This window comes from Martes martes, assembly GCF_963455335.1.
Source record: "Martes martes genome assembly, chromosome: 2".
NCBI classification, from domain to species: Eukaryota; Metazoa; Chordata; class Mammalia; order Carnivora; family Mustelidae; genus Martes; species Martes martes.
The window spans coordinates 186997306-187011444 of NC_137889.1; positions in this window are offsets into that span (position 1 = coordinate 186997306).

The following is a 14139-nucleotide window of genomic DNA, read 5'->3' on the forward strand; positions in this document are numbered from 1 at the left end:
GTCTTAATAGAGTCAAAGCATACACCAAGTGAGAAGATTTGGGGTATGAAAAGATTATATTTGGGTATGGGATTATTGATTTTAGTGTCTATGAAGTTCATGAGTCATGGGTGTTAAATTGTAAGTTGTGATTTGGGAATTAGGTACCAAGAGCAGAGTTTTGATTATAGGTACGGTGTCTGGTTTCCTAGGGCTGTCATAACAAAGTACCACAAACTGGGTAGCTTAAACAACAGAAGTATATTGTTTCATAGGTCTTGGGGCCAGAAGTCTGAAATCAAGGTTTTGGCAGGGTAGGTGTCTTCTGAGGGCTAGGAGGGAATTATCTGTTGCAGGCTTGTAGGTACCCATCTTCTCCCCATGTCTCTTCACATGATTTTCCCTCTATGTTCCCTAAAAGGACACCAGCCATATTGGACTAGGGCCTGCCTTTATAAACTCATTCTAACCTGATTACTTCCATAAAAATCTTATTTTCAAACAGTCACATTCTGATGTACTGGGATTAGGTTCTTGAACATACCCTTTTTGAGAGGATACTGTTCAATTCATAGCATATACGATTTAGGGAGTTTGCAAATTAGGAGGCAAGGGTGGTATCTCTGGTGTCCTCATAAAGTTGACATTACCTGGGATACATGAAGTTCTGAGAATAGAGAAGAGGCAAGTTCTCCAATAGCCGAGAGGTAGTTTCTCAGGTAGTGAGCTGGAAACAAAAAGGATAATATTCCTCAATAACGTGGCTTTTAAATTTGTGAAGGTTCTAGTAAATGGTATTTGAAATTAGGCTGTAGAGGCAGAAAGGTGCTGACATGACTTCTCAACTCTGAAGTGACCAGAGTAGAGGAGAATAAGCAGAAAGACTGAGAAGGCTACTTAGGCAATGGTGTCAAGAATGACATGTTTCCATTCTGACAAAGAGGTATGGGATATTTTTTGTGGAAGACATTTAAGGTAAAGGTGAATTTTTTAAGAATAAAATGTAGGTTACAGATTGCAGCATAGAACATTTAGGAAGGAAGGAAAGGAAAGAAAAAGAAGGAAAGAAAAAGGAAGAAGGGAAGGGAAGGGAGGGAAAGGAAGGGAAAGCAAATTGGATCCAAGAAGGAGATGTATTAAAATAGAGGTGAAGGGAAGAGATTAAATTATCATTAGTGACCAAAAATAACAAAGAAAGGGACAAGATGTGTCCCCAGGATTTTTAAAGTATTAGTGCCAAAATTCCCACCTTGGATTCTTGGGCTTCCCAAGTACTCTGAGTTTTGAGAAGAGTAGTAGCCTGCGAAGTAGAGTTAGTGAATGTGAGTGAGATGGGAAGCTCCCCATAAAAAACTAGAGTCAATTTTGCTGTCCAAAAAAAAAAAAAAAAAAAAAAATCCTATCTTTAATAAAAATAAGCAGTAGAATTAATTAACCATATTTCTTCTATTCAAAGTCATACTTAATTGAATAAGTACCAATGATATATGAGGTGTTTAGAGAGGGAGGGGAACCGTGAAGTGTTGGCATGAGATGTATGTGAGAGGATTGGTTTGAACTCTAATATGCAAGAAAATACTTCTTCTAACTGATGAAGTATAGACATTTTAAGAACCCTAATCCTGTACTGCAAACATCCACTGAATCAGGTTGGAGGAGGTAGACAAGGTGACCTCTCTGGAAGGAGTTAGTTGAAGCAGGGGAGTCTACATATTAAGGTTCTCTGCAAAGGAAACTCTTTTCTCTTTTTTCCTTGTTACTCCCAGCTAGAGACATTGAAATATTTATTCATACAAAAATGTATAAGTCTTACAAATCATTTTTATGACAATATCTTGAAAAAAAATGAAACTTTAATTTTTATTTTCATTGGGAAATAACTAATGAATATGTAGAGCTCAGGAGTCTGATTGGAGGGTAGAAAGTGTGATCCTGTTCTGACAAATAGGGCTGCAATCAACATGATTCAGAGCAGTAAAGGTTTTACATAAAGATGTGTTTAGTCCGAAATTTGGATGGAGGGTGAGGAGGTAGTTGACATCATCTCCAGACTTTGAGACACTCTGAATATGAAAATTTGAAGGATTCCGAAAGCCACAGGGAAGTGATCTCTATAGAGGTAATATGGTTTTGATAAATGCAAGGCACAGAAATCATTTTGTTTAAAGACCTCCAACATAGAAAAACAGTGAGTCCTGAGAATCTAAATTGTCTTCAAAGTAGAAAGAGTTAGGATCACTGTTCTGCTCACTTCTTTCCAGTTAAATGATAGAAGGGGAAAATCATTACAGGTTTTAGATATAAAAATCCAGGGGCACCTGGGTGGCTCAGTGGGTTGAGCCTCTGCCTTCACCTCAGGTCATGATCTCAGGGTCCTGGGATCAAGCCCAGCATTGGAAAGGGGCACCTGGGTGGCTCAGTTGTTAAGCACCTACCTTTGGCTCAGGCCCTGATCCCAGGGTTCTGGGATCGAGCCCTGGGGGAACCTGCTTCTCCTTCTCGTTCTGCCTACTTGTGCACTCTCTCTATTTCTCTGTCAAATAAATAAAATCTTTAAAAAAAAAAAAACCTATTAGACATAGTATCTTAGGGACTGGATTGTATTTTTAAAGAAAGTTACTGTGTAATTAAAGGGTTATAATGTTGGGAACTTGGGACCCATATAAGAATGAATATATATATATATATATTCAGAGAGAAGTTGGGATGATAGTGAGGTGGTTAGCTCTCTCCTCATCTTCAAAGACCTCTAAGAATAGGACAGGATTCAGTCTTAAGAGCAAAAATGAAGTAAAGAGATTAACCACAGACAGGGGCTACACTGGTGGTAAACAAAATTCTTAAATGTCCCGGGGCACCTGACTGACTTGGTGCAGCATGAGACTCTCAATCTCAGGACTGTGAGTTCAAGCACCACGTTGGGTGTGGAGCCTACTTAAAAAAATAAAAATAAAAATAAACTTCTTAAGTGTAATTTGGGCACAGGATTACTTGCTTGTGGTATTGGAAGCATCTTTAAAACCGGAGTTATTCAATTTTTGGCTCCATCATTGATACACACGTGATCAGGATTGCCTTCAGACAAACGTATGAAAGAGGATGGTTTAGAATCAGCATTGGAAAATTAGTCTAGGGAGGAGAAAATGTTATTTTCCTAATGGGTAATCAAATAACTTGTGCCATTAAACTGTAGCATTAAAGAGTATAAGACTTCTTGTATCTTGATCTGCTGACAAGAAGACAATTACTATACCTGGTTTTGAAGAGCATTTAACAGCATAAGAAAATATTAATGACAAGTAATTAAATGTAAACAAGAGAACAGAATTCTTAATATTACATACAAGCAAAGAAAAAGGACAGAGAGAAATGTTTAAAATTATGATAATATAGGAATTTGGGAAAATATACTGGGTTTGCATAAATGCTGTTCTAGATGTAACTCTAAATGTCCGAGAAACATGAGATTATTCATTCTAACATATGTGTTTTTAAAATATCTCCAACAATACCTTTTTACCAGAACTTACAAATAAATGAATCCCTATTATTGTAAAGATGAAACTGAAGTACTTTAAATTGCAGAGGTTCACGGAGCAAAATACATAAAAAAGACAAATGCAAAATAGCACTTTCAACACTGCCCTCTAAAGAGAGAAAGGCCAGTGTTTCTGAAATAAATTTCTAAATTTAAAACATATTTTCTGTATTCAGAATTTTGCATGTGATTAGAATGAAAGGAAAATCTCAAGAGAACAAAACATGAAGTAAAAAATGGATATTTGAGCAATTATCAGAGGAGACAAAAAGCCTTGAACCTAAGAACATTTTCTCAAAAGTAATTTTTCAGCTGTTAGGTATCAAAAGAGGCTAGGCTTCTTTAAAGCGAGACTTCAGAATCCTGCTTTAAAAACTATTCTGATATGGAAATAACTATATTTTATAGCTTTATCAGTTCTTTCATCTAAGAATCTCAAAAAGGAAATGAAGTAACTGCAATGATTGAATTCTTTGAATATTAATGACCTCAAGAAAAATGGAAGCAATTAAAAAGAAATAGAAGTCCACTATAATGAAAGCCACTTTTTAATGTTATACATAAGGCTTGCTGGATGCTTATTGAAAAGTGATAGCTGATAGCTATTGTTTTGTTTCTGAGTTTGTTTCTAAGGAGTGTAATTATGCTACACGACCAGAGTGTGGATGTCTCAGAAGGGAACACGTGTTTTATTCTAGCAGGAAACCGTCTCTTTTATACCTACCAGGACACTTGTACTCATGAAGTGTTTCCATATTAAAGCATACAGCAACCGCATTCAGGATTGTTTACAACTCAAGGCCTCAAATAGGAGAAAAAAAAAAAAAAACACCTTATTTTCAAACCTTAAAATGTTGCACTGTTCTTTATAGTCAAGGCCACTATTAAGTAGTAACACAGTGGCCTGCAAGATGTGATTTACAGGCCTCTAAAAGTCCTATCTGCTTCAAAATGATAGTCATATATTTAAAACAGTATATTAGGTGGTCATCTTTATCTAACCCCCTTTTGTCAAGCAGGGCCTCCACTGCCTTAGATAGAGCATCTTTGTGCAAATGCAAAAGAAGCAGCAGCACTTCCTCTGGTCTGGCTCAGCCTCAAAATGGGTGAAGGGTTTGAAGAGCATAGAAAGTGCTAGATTTTACCTCTCTATTCCACACCTGGCTAAATGCCTTTGTACAGGGCAAGTACACAGCAGTATTCACAGCACCCCTGTTGTCCTACAGTTAAGAAGTCATTGTCAAAAAAGTCATCTTAAAATGCAAATTACATTACCTAGGAGGAGATAACACATATGTTTGATGTTATATTAAGGGTTTAAATAAAATCAATGGCCTTTTAAACTTTAATTACATTCCTAAAATGTTATTTGCTAGAATATATTACTGCTCACGCCTCTATTTCCCATAGAAGGGAAAGGTGTTGGCTAAATTCCCTGAGAAGGTAAAGCATGGAGGGAATATTGTAGAAGGCTCACTGCTTCCCACGGAAGACCTTAGGTACATAACTGAATATGAGGGATAAACTGCACCTGTGTAAATCAACCCTTCTGGGCTTTCTCTATGAATTTTTCAGGTCCACATATCTTTAGGATGCACATTTTTTTTTCTCTTGATTTCAGTAGGCTCCCTGTCCCTCTGGGGATGCCTCTTACTGATAGAGCAACTTAATTAAAAAAAAAAAAATGGTGAGGGAGGTATATATTAGAAAATATTTAGCTATAGATTTATGCCATAATTTCTTATCACTACAAGTTTGACTCAAGTCTTAGGTCTTTGATTCAGTAGTTGAGAGGTAAACAGAAATTATTATTATACATTCCCTAATCTTCAATACTATTTTTTTATAGTAACCACTAGGATTACTTCTCTCTAATCATAAACTTCTTTTTTATTTTTCAATTGCTTTGGATTTTAGAAAACATTTAGATAATATAATATCACAGCATTATTATTTTGTAGTTCTTACATTTTCAGTGTGAATTTGTGAAAAGTATTTATGGTTTGTTACTCTAAGACAAGTATAAAATTATTTGTACAACATCTTGTAAATAGCTTTTAATCAGAAGAATTATAATCAATAACTTTCAGTATAATTAAATGTAAAGGAGGAAAGACTAGAGTATTAAATAGAAAATATAAAAAGATTTAAAACAGTAGAGAAAAAGAGACAGCCAGCAAAGTCCTCCCTATTTTAAAACCTTGCCAAGAAATTCCTACTGAATTGCTTGTCAGTAAACAGCCCATGATGAAAAACCACTTTATTTGAAAGGAAGAGCTAATTATAATATAATTAAAATGGAATGTCCAGTAATATTAGAATCTCCAGATGCTATCCATTTGCAAAAGAAAAACTTAAGCAGTAACATAAAGTTGGAAAATCTTTATCACAGAAAGTCGTGGTGTAGATTTATGCCCTGTCAAAACACAACAAGGAAAACCAAAATGAGCTTTGAAAAAGAAGGTCTGTCCAGACCATACCTGGCTTTAATGATGAGAAAGAAACTCACTAGATGAATTATCAAGTCCTGCATGTTTATTAATAACAATTTTAAATCTCATAATCTAAATATTTCCATAAATTATCAAAGGGAAAGCAAATACAGTCTCTGTGGACAAGTGAAAGATAATGTGCTTATGCTACATTTCAGATGAATCAAGGAACATAGGAAGATCAACCTAAAATCAAGCTTGAAGAAAAATGAACTATGTACATAAAGACTTAGCAATTTTCACTGGGTAAGTCTTTGTGATTCTCCTGGAGTTCTAGACAAATAATATTTCATCTGAATTCAAAGTAAGAATCCCTAATCCGGTATCACCCATTGCTGGTACAATAAATTCTTCAAGTGACCCCTCCAAAGAACTCACAAAAACTATGTTAATTTCTACCGCATTGTTAAAAAAAGTTTTGTGTGTGTGTGTGTGTGTGTGTGTGTGTACGTATATATAATTGTCATCTGTATAACTATATTTTATAATTATATAGCTATTTCACATATATTAAAATCACACATACTTTTTTTATAATGGAGGGATAAAGTTCACTGTTACTAAACATTGGTTAAGGAAAACAATGTTCCACATTGAGTAGTTATGAGAATTGGGGACCAGAGAACAATCTGAGTACATGAAAGTAAATAATGATTTTTTCAAAATGAAAAAAAGAATATTTTGAATATGAAAATAAAGCTGGACATTTTGTGTTAAAAATTTTAAGTGATCACAACTCAGACAATGCACGGAAATATTACTTAGAATACAAAATTCAGGATAAAAAATGTGAAAGGTGAACTGAAACAACTGTGTGCCATGACAGAAGAGAACTTTGGAGACTTGTCTTAATTCAAAGCCTTAGTTTCTTCATCCACAAATTATCCATATATTACGGGATTGTAAGGATTAAATGATTTGAGGTGTCTAATTTAGAGTAAGTTCCCAATAAATGAAGGGGAATCACCAAACTAGAAGCAACCATGTAAACCAAATTCCCTTCCCAAGTGCTAGAAAGAAATTTCTTCAGAGTGAAACATATACAATAAATTCTAAATGACTTTTAATGATATTTACCAAATGGTATCTTAGGCTCCTCTCAATGATAAATCTAAACAGAAGTTTATATTCTGTGAGTCTCATCTCTAGCAGTAAGCATTTAAGGGTAAATGATATTTGGATATATCCAGGATAGTAAATTAATCTTCTGATACTTTCCTACTTATTAAAATTTAATTCAGCATTTTACAACTTCTTCATTAGATGGTTCAATGAGATATGACATTGATTTAAAATAAAATAGTCATAATAAGCATGCATGTATTATAAAATCATCTTATCATGATATAATAGTCCTATATATTACATTTTCAAATATTATATTTAAAACATGTTTTATTATGAATTCACCCTTTTGAAGGATAGCGCTGGCATAAAGTGCATCCTAATTTAAACTACAACTAGATATAAAAGTTAAATATTTGTAAATGGAGCTCTAAATCTTCAGGCTCAGTTAAACTATTAATTTGATAACTCTATTCTTCTGACCTTTTTAAAAATGTAGTCAGCACTGTTGCAGAGAAAATTGTAGCTAAGAGATGATGCACTGTAAAAACATGGGAACATTCAAAAGAAGTGAATATATCTAGAAAAAATTATGCTTGAAACATTTTCATTTATTTCAAGGATTTTAAATGAAAGCATAGAAACACATTCTCCCTAAGGCTTTAAACAGCATAGCCTGGATCGTTTCAATTCCCAAAAGGTCTATTTCTTGAATGGCTTTTACATGTAAGCAGAACAACCTTCTGCAATTGACTTCAAATATGTTTCTGTATGCCTCATAGGAACAGAGATGAGAAAAAAATGTTATGTCCCATGAATTCTGGAGACCAGCATTTGTGTATTTAAAGTGATTTTTAAAGACAATGTCTACAAAGTACAGTATGAACTGATAATCTGGCAAATGTCTAGTCAATGTAATCAAAAACAAAGCCAAAATTCAGGGTGAAGTGCTAGCTTAGAAACTTGTGTGTGATAATTGCCAGGCTTCTTCTTGACCTTGTGATGCGTAGATTGGATCACAATCTTGAAGCTTTTAAAAATTTTCTTCTCATGGGCTCTGTTCTCAGGAAGATGGAGGAGATTTACTTTTCACTGTTCTTCCAACTAAGTAATCCTAAAAACTTCAGCACTATGTATAAAGCAAACATAGACTTTCCTTTTTTTTTTTTTTAAGATTTCATTTATTTGTTTGACAGACAGATCACAAGTAGGCAGAGAGGCAGGCAGAGGGAGAGGGGGAAGCAAGCTTCCTGCTGAGCAGAGAGCCCAATGCGGGGCTGGATCCCAGGACCCTGAGATCATGACCTGAGCCGAAGGCAGAGGCTTAACCCACTGAGCCACCCAGGTGCCCCAAACATAGACTTTCCAAGGGGAGAGAAAAAGGCAGACTGGATGGGAAGTTTGAGATCCATGTTATGACATGGGGGTATGTCCCTCAGTTTTCTTTTTGCTTCATACATCTCAGACTTAGAGCCAAAGACGTCAGCCCCAGGAAACAATGGCAGTCACAAACCGTACGTTCCTCAGCAAAGGCCTTTTTCTAGCCAAAGAAATAAGAAGTGAGCAGCCTAAAAGGACAGAAAAGCTTTTAGACAATAATTGCTTTCTTATTGCCAAACACCACAAGCATTTTTTTTTTCAATTTTTTTAAATCATGGCACCACCTCGGCCTATGTTGTGGGAAGCCTAGACTTCAGCTCCTGCCAGTTATAACAAAGCACTTATGAAAGCTAATTTTATCTACTTGACTGGCCATGGGTGCCCAGACATTTGGTCAAGTATTATTCTGGGTGTATCTAGTCTGTGAGGTTGTTTCTGAATGATCTTCCTATTCGAATTGGTGGACTGTGTAAAGCTCGATGCTCTCCCCAATGTGAATGGCCTCATTCATCCAGCTGAAAGCCTGAACAGAACAAAAAGCCTGACCTTCCTGTGAGTGAGAGGAACCATCTCCTGCCTGACTGATTTTGAGCTGCAACATCAGTTTCTTCCTGCCTTCAGACTCACACTAAAACATGGACTTCTCCTGGGTCACAAGTCTGCCTGTCTTTGAACAGTAAATATACCATCAACTCTCTTGGTTCTCAAGTCCTCAAGTCCTCAGACTCACATTGGAACTACATCATTGGCTCTTTTGGGTCTCCAGCTTGTTGACTCTATAACTTGAGACTTCTTAACTTCTATTACTATATGAGCCAATGTCTTATAATAAATCTCTTCACACACACACACACACACACACACACACATTTAATATATATGAGATATACTGAGGAAATGTGGATACATATATACATATTTGTATATATACTCTATTGATTATGTTTCTCTGGAGTATCCTAACTAATATATCACCCCAAACCCTCCTGTCCACAGTAGAGTGGTGTCGGAAAAAACAATTAGGGAGTCAGGACTTTTATTCCTACAAGGCCTAAGGTATCAGTGGATCTGACAAGGGGAGTCTGGATTTACACCACCACCAGGCAATAACAAGTTGTATCTCCTACTCCCCTCTGAGGCAGTGTAAGAGAAGATCTTGTGCAGAGTCAGAGCTTTCACTATCACCACCCAGAAATGAGGCCACTTTCTAACTGTGGTATCAGTAGTAACCATATGGGGATCAGTAATGAGACACTCTTACTCCCCCAGCCAGAGATTTTATTGGAGATCTAGTGAGAGCCAGAAATCCTACACATACCAAGTAGTAATGAGGAGCCTTATCCTCAGATATCAGTGGATCCTGACTAAGGAACCAAAAAAGTGGTGGTAGGGGCACTTTGTGTCAAAGTATCAATAAAAAAATCACTTGTCTTATCAAGAATCAGAAAGATATGACTAAATTAAAAAAAAAAAAAAAGACAGGGAATTGATGTCAACACCAAGATGAAAGAGATTTTAGAATTATCTGACAAAGATTTTAAAGCAGCTGCCTTAAATATTCTTCAGAGAGAAATCTGAAACATGCTTAAAATAAAACATTGAACATCAGAATATAAATAAAAAGTTGAGCAAAGAAAGATAAATATAAAGAAGAACCCAGTAAAAATGTTAAAGTTGAAAAAGGAGAGATTAAAAAACATATAAGCTCATGTGAACAATGAAGAAAATAAAAGAAATAATCAGTAAAATTGAATAAAGAATGATGATGATTTCCCAGTTAATGAATGGAAAGAAAATAGAACTAAAAAATAAATGACCAGAGACTCTGGAACCTAAGTAACTATGAAAAAAATTTAAAAATTCATGTCATTGAAGTCATGAAGGGGAAGAAAAAAGATAAGGCTGAAAAAGCACTTTAAAAACTAATAACTGAAATGTTCACAAATTTGGCAAATGATATTAATGTACAGATACAAGAAACAAAGTTTACACCAAATTCAGTAGCTGGAAGAAATCCACATCAAGACATGGTCATAGTCAAAGTCAAATTTTCTTAAAACTAAGAAAGGAAAAAATCTTAAAAGTAACAAGAGAAAATAATCATATTATATGGGAACAACATTTCAAATAATACTGATTTCTCATTGGAAACCATGAAGGCTAAAGAAAGTGATACATTATGTGTCACGTACAGAAGGAAAATACTACTAACCCAATATCCAATGTCCAGCATAAATATCCTTTGGGAATGAAAAGGAAGTCAAAACATTCCCAGATGAATGAAAACTAAGAAAATTTATTGCTAACAGATCCACCCTAATAGAATGGCTAAAGGAAGTTATCCAAACAGAAAGGAAACACTCAAAGAAAGAATCTTGGAATATCAGGAAAGAAGGAAGAAGAGAAAAGGCAAAAATATGGATAATTACAATAGACTTTCCTTCTATCAAGTCTCCTAAATTGTGTTTGAAGCAAAAAATAATGGCACTGTCCAATTCGGTTCTAAATATATGTAGAGAATATATATATATTTTTAAAGATTTTATTTATTTATTTGACAGACAGAGATCACAATTAGGCAGAGAGAGAGAGGAGGAAGCAGGCTCCCTGTCGAGCAGAGAGCCCTGTCGGGGCTCAATCCCAGGACCCTGGGATCATGACCTGAGCTGAAGGCAGAAGCTTTAACCCACCGAGCCACCCAGGCGTCCCATATAGAGAATATATTTAAATCACCTTTGTCATAAACAAAAAATAAGGAGATATAATTTTCTACACATGACTTGAAGTTGAAAAGTAATGATCCTAGTGACAGAGTTATAAATTATAACAATAAAAATTTTATTTGTACAAAAAAAAAATCTAGAGCAACCATTAAGCAAGTTATATAAAGGATATACTTAAAAATAGTAGAGATAAATCAAAATGGGATTCTAAAATCAAAATATTCACAGTACCCTACAGAAAGTCAGGGAAAAGTAAACAGGAGGTGAAAGATCTGTATAGTAGAAATAATAAGATATTGATGAATGAAATTGATGAAGACAAAAATAAATGGAAAAAGTCCTGTGTTCATGGATCAGATGAAGGTATATTGTTAAAATGTTCATGCCACTCAAAATCTCTTCTAGATTCAGTGAAATCTCTACCACAATTCTAATGGCATTTTTTTAAGAAATCATAAGATTAATCCTAAAATTTATATGGAACCACAGAAGACCCTAAATAGCCAAAGTTATTGCAAGAAAAACAAAGCTCGAGGCATTACACTTCTTGACTTCAAACTCTATTACAGAGGTATAATAGTAAATAAACATGTGATACTGACATGAAAACAGATGAGTAGATCAATGGAACAGAATCAAGAGCCCAGAAGTAAACCCTAGTGTATACAGTAAACTAATATTTGCCAAGGGAACCAGGAACACTCAAAGGAAAAAAGATAGTGTCTTCAATAAATGATGCTGGGAAACTAGAATAACATACAAAAGAATGAAATTTGACCTCCATCTTACACCACTCACAAAAATAAACTCAAGATTAATTAAAAGTTAAACATAAGACCTGAAACCATAAGACCCCTAGAAGAAAACAGGGAGAAAGCTCCTAATATTGGTTTTGGCGATGATTTTTTGGATTTGATGCCAAATCACAAGTAACAAAAGCAAAAATAAATATATGGAACTATATCCAACTGAAAAGCTTATGCACTGCAAAACAATCAACAAAATGAAAAGATGACCTCTGAAATGGGAAAAAAGATTGCAAACCATCTACTGATAAGAGATTGTATCCAAAATGTATTAGAAAAAAATACATAAGGAACCTCATACAACCCAATACAAAAAAGAAAAATCTGATTTAAAAACAGGCAGAGTACCTGAATAGACATTCTTGCAAATAGGACATCTAATAGGTACATGAGAAAGTGTTCAACATCACTAATCATCAAGGAAATGTAAATCAAAATCACAATGAGATATCACTTCAGACCTATTAGAAATGGCTATTATCAAAAGATAAGAGATAACCAGTATTGATGAGAATGGGGAGAAAAGAGAACCTTTTTGCACACTGTTGTTGGGAATGGAGTTTCCTCCAAAAATTAAAAATAGAACTACCATATGATCTACCAATCCCACTTCTGGGTATATATCTAAAAGAAATGGAATCATTCTCATGAAGAAGTATTTGTAACCTATGTTCATTGAAGTATTATTCACAATGCAAGATATTAAAACAAACTGTGTCTGTCTGCAGAGGAATGGTAAAAAGATGTGGTATGCTGCGTGTGTGTGTGTGTGTGTGTGTGTGTGTGTGTGTGTGAATATATATGATGGAATATTTTTCAGCCTGAGAAATAAAGAAATCCTGCCATTAGCAGCAACATGGATGGAAGTTGAGGGCATTATACTAAGTGAAATAAGTCAGTCAGAGAAAGACAAATATTGTATAATCTCACTTACATGTGAAATCTAAAAAGATCAAACTCACAGTAACAGGATAAAATTGTCATTACTAGGAGCTGAGAATTGGGGGACGTGTTGGTCAAAGGATACAAAATTCCAGTAATAAGATGAATAAGTTCTGGGGGTCTAATGTATTGCATGGTGACTATAGTTAGCAATAATGTACTATATACCTGAAAGTTGCTAAGAGATTAGATCATATATGTTTTCACCACACACCACACATGCGCACACACACACACACACACACACACACACACAGAAAAATTACATTGAGGTGTTGGAGTTGTTAACTAACCCTACTGTGGAAATTATTTCCCCATATATACATGTATCAAATTACCATGTTGTATTCCTTAAACTTATACAATGTTATACAACAATTATACCTCAATATTGCTGGGAAAAATAACAAATGAAAGCGTCTTTTTTTCATTATGTTGAGAAAAAACAAAATGTATATTTTTCTATCAGAATAGTTTTAATAAAGAGGCAGATTTTAGAAACCTGAAGGTTATAATCCCATGCTGATAATTTTCTTACAATGATAGCATAATTTTGAAGGATGGCAATACATATTCCAATACAGTTTTTCAAAAATTGGTATATTCTAACCAGTAAGCTCATTATGATAACATAATAATTGTAATTGGTAGGAAATTGTGATTAACATCATGCTTTTTAAAAACTTTTTCAGAGTGTGTCTAAATTATACTAATTTGTTTTGAAAGAAGAATTTAATGTGTGAGATCTGTGGAAAGATGATGGTGATTCTTGCCTAAGGAAATTAAATTGTGATCAAGTAATTTACTATAGATCATAGAATCCCAAGTCCTTATAATCTAAATTTAAAATACATATCGCACAAAGTAATAAAGATAAAGAGTATATGTATGTTAAAGACAATTTGGATACAGTATAATTCAATTTATATAAATTCTATGTTCTCTGTAAATCAGATTATTGACAAGAGAAATTTCTTTCAGTTGGAATATATCTATGTGTGTATATATGTATGTGTATATGTATACACGCACATATATCTACACACATATACACAAATATATGTATTTCAAATATATGTATTTGAAAATAAAAGACATAAAATTATTCATGTTTTCAGTGGATATCTGCAGTTAATATCTATTACTATAGGGGCACCTGGATGGCTCAGTGGGTTAAAGCCTCTGCCTTCGGCTCGGGTCATGATCCCAGGGTC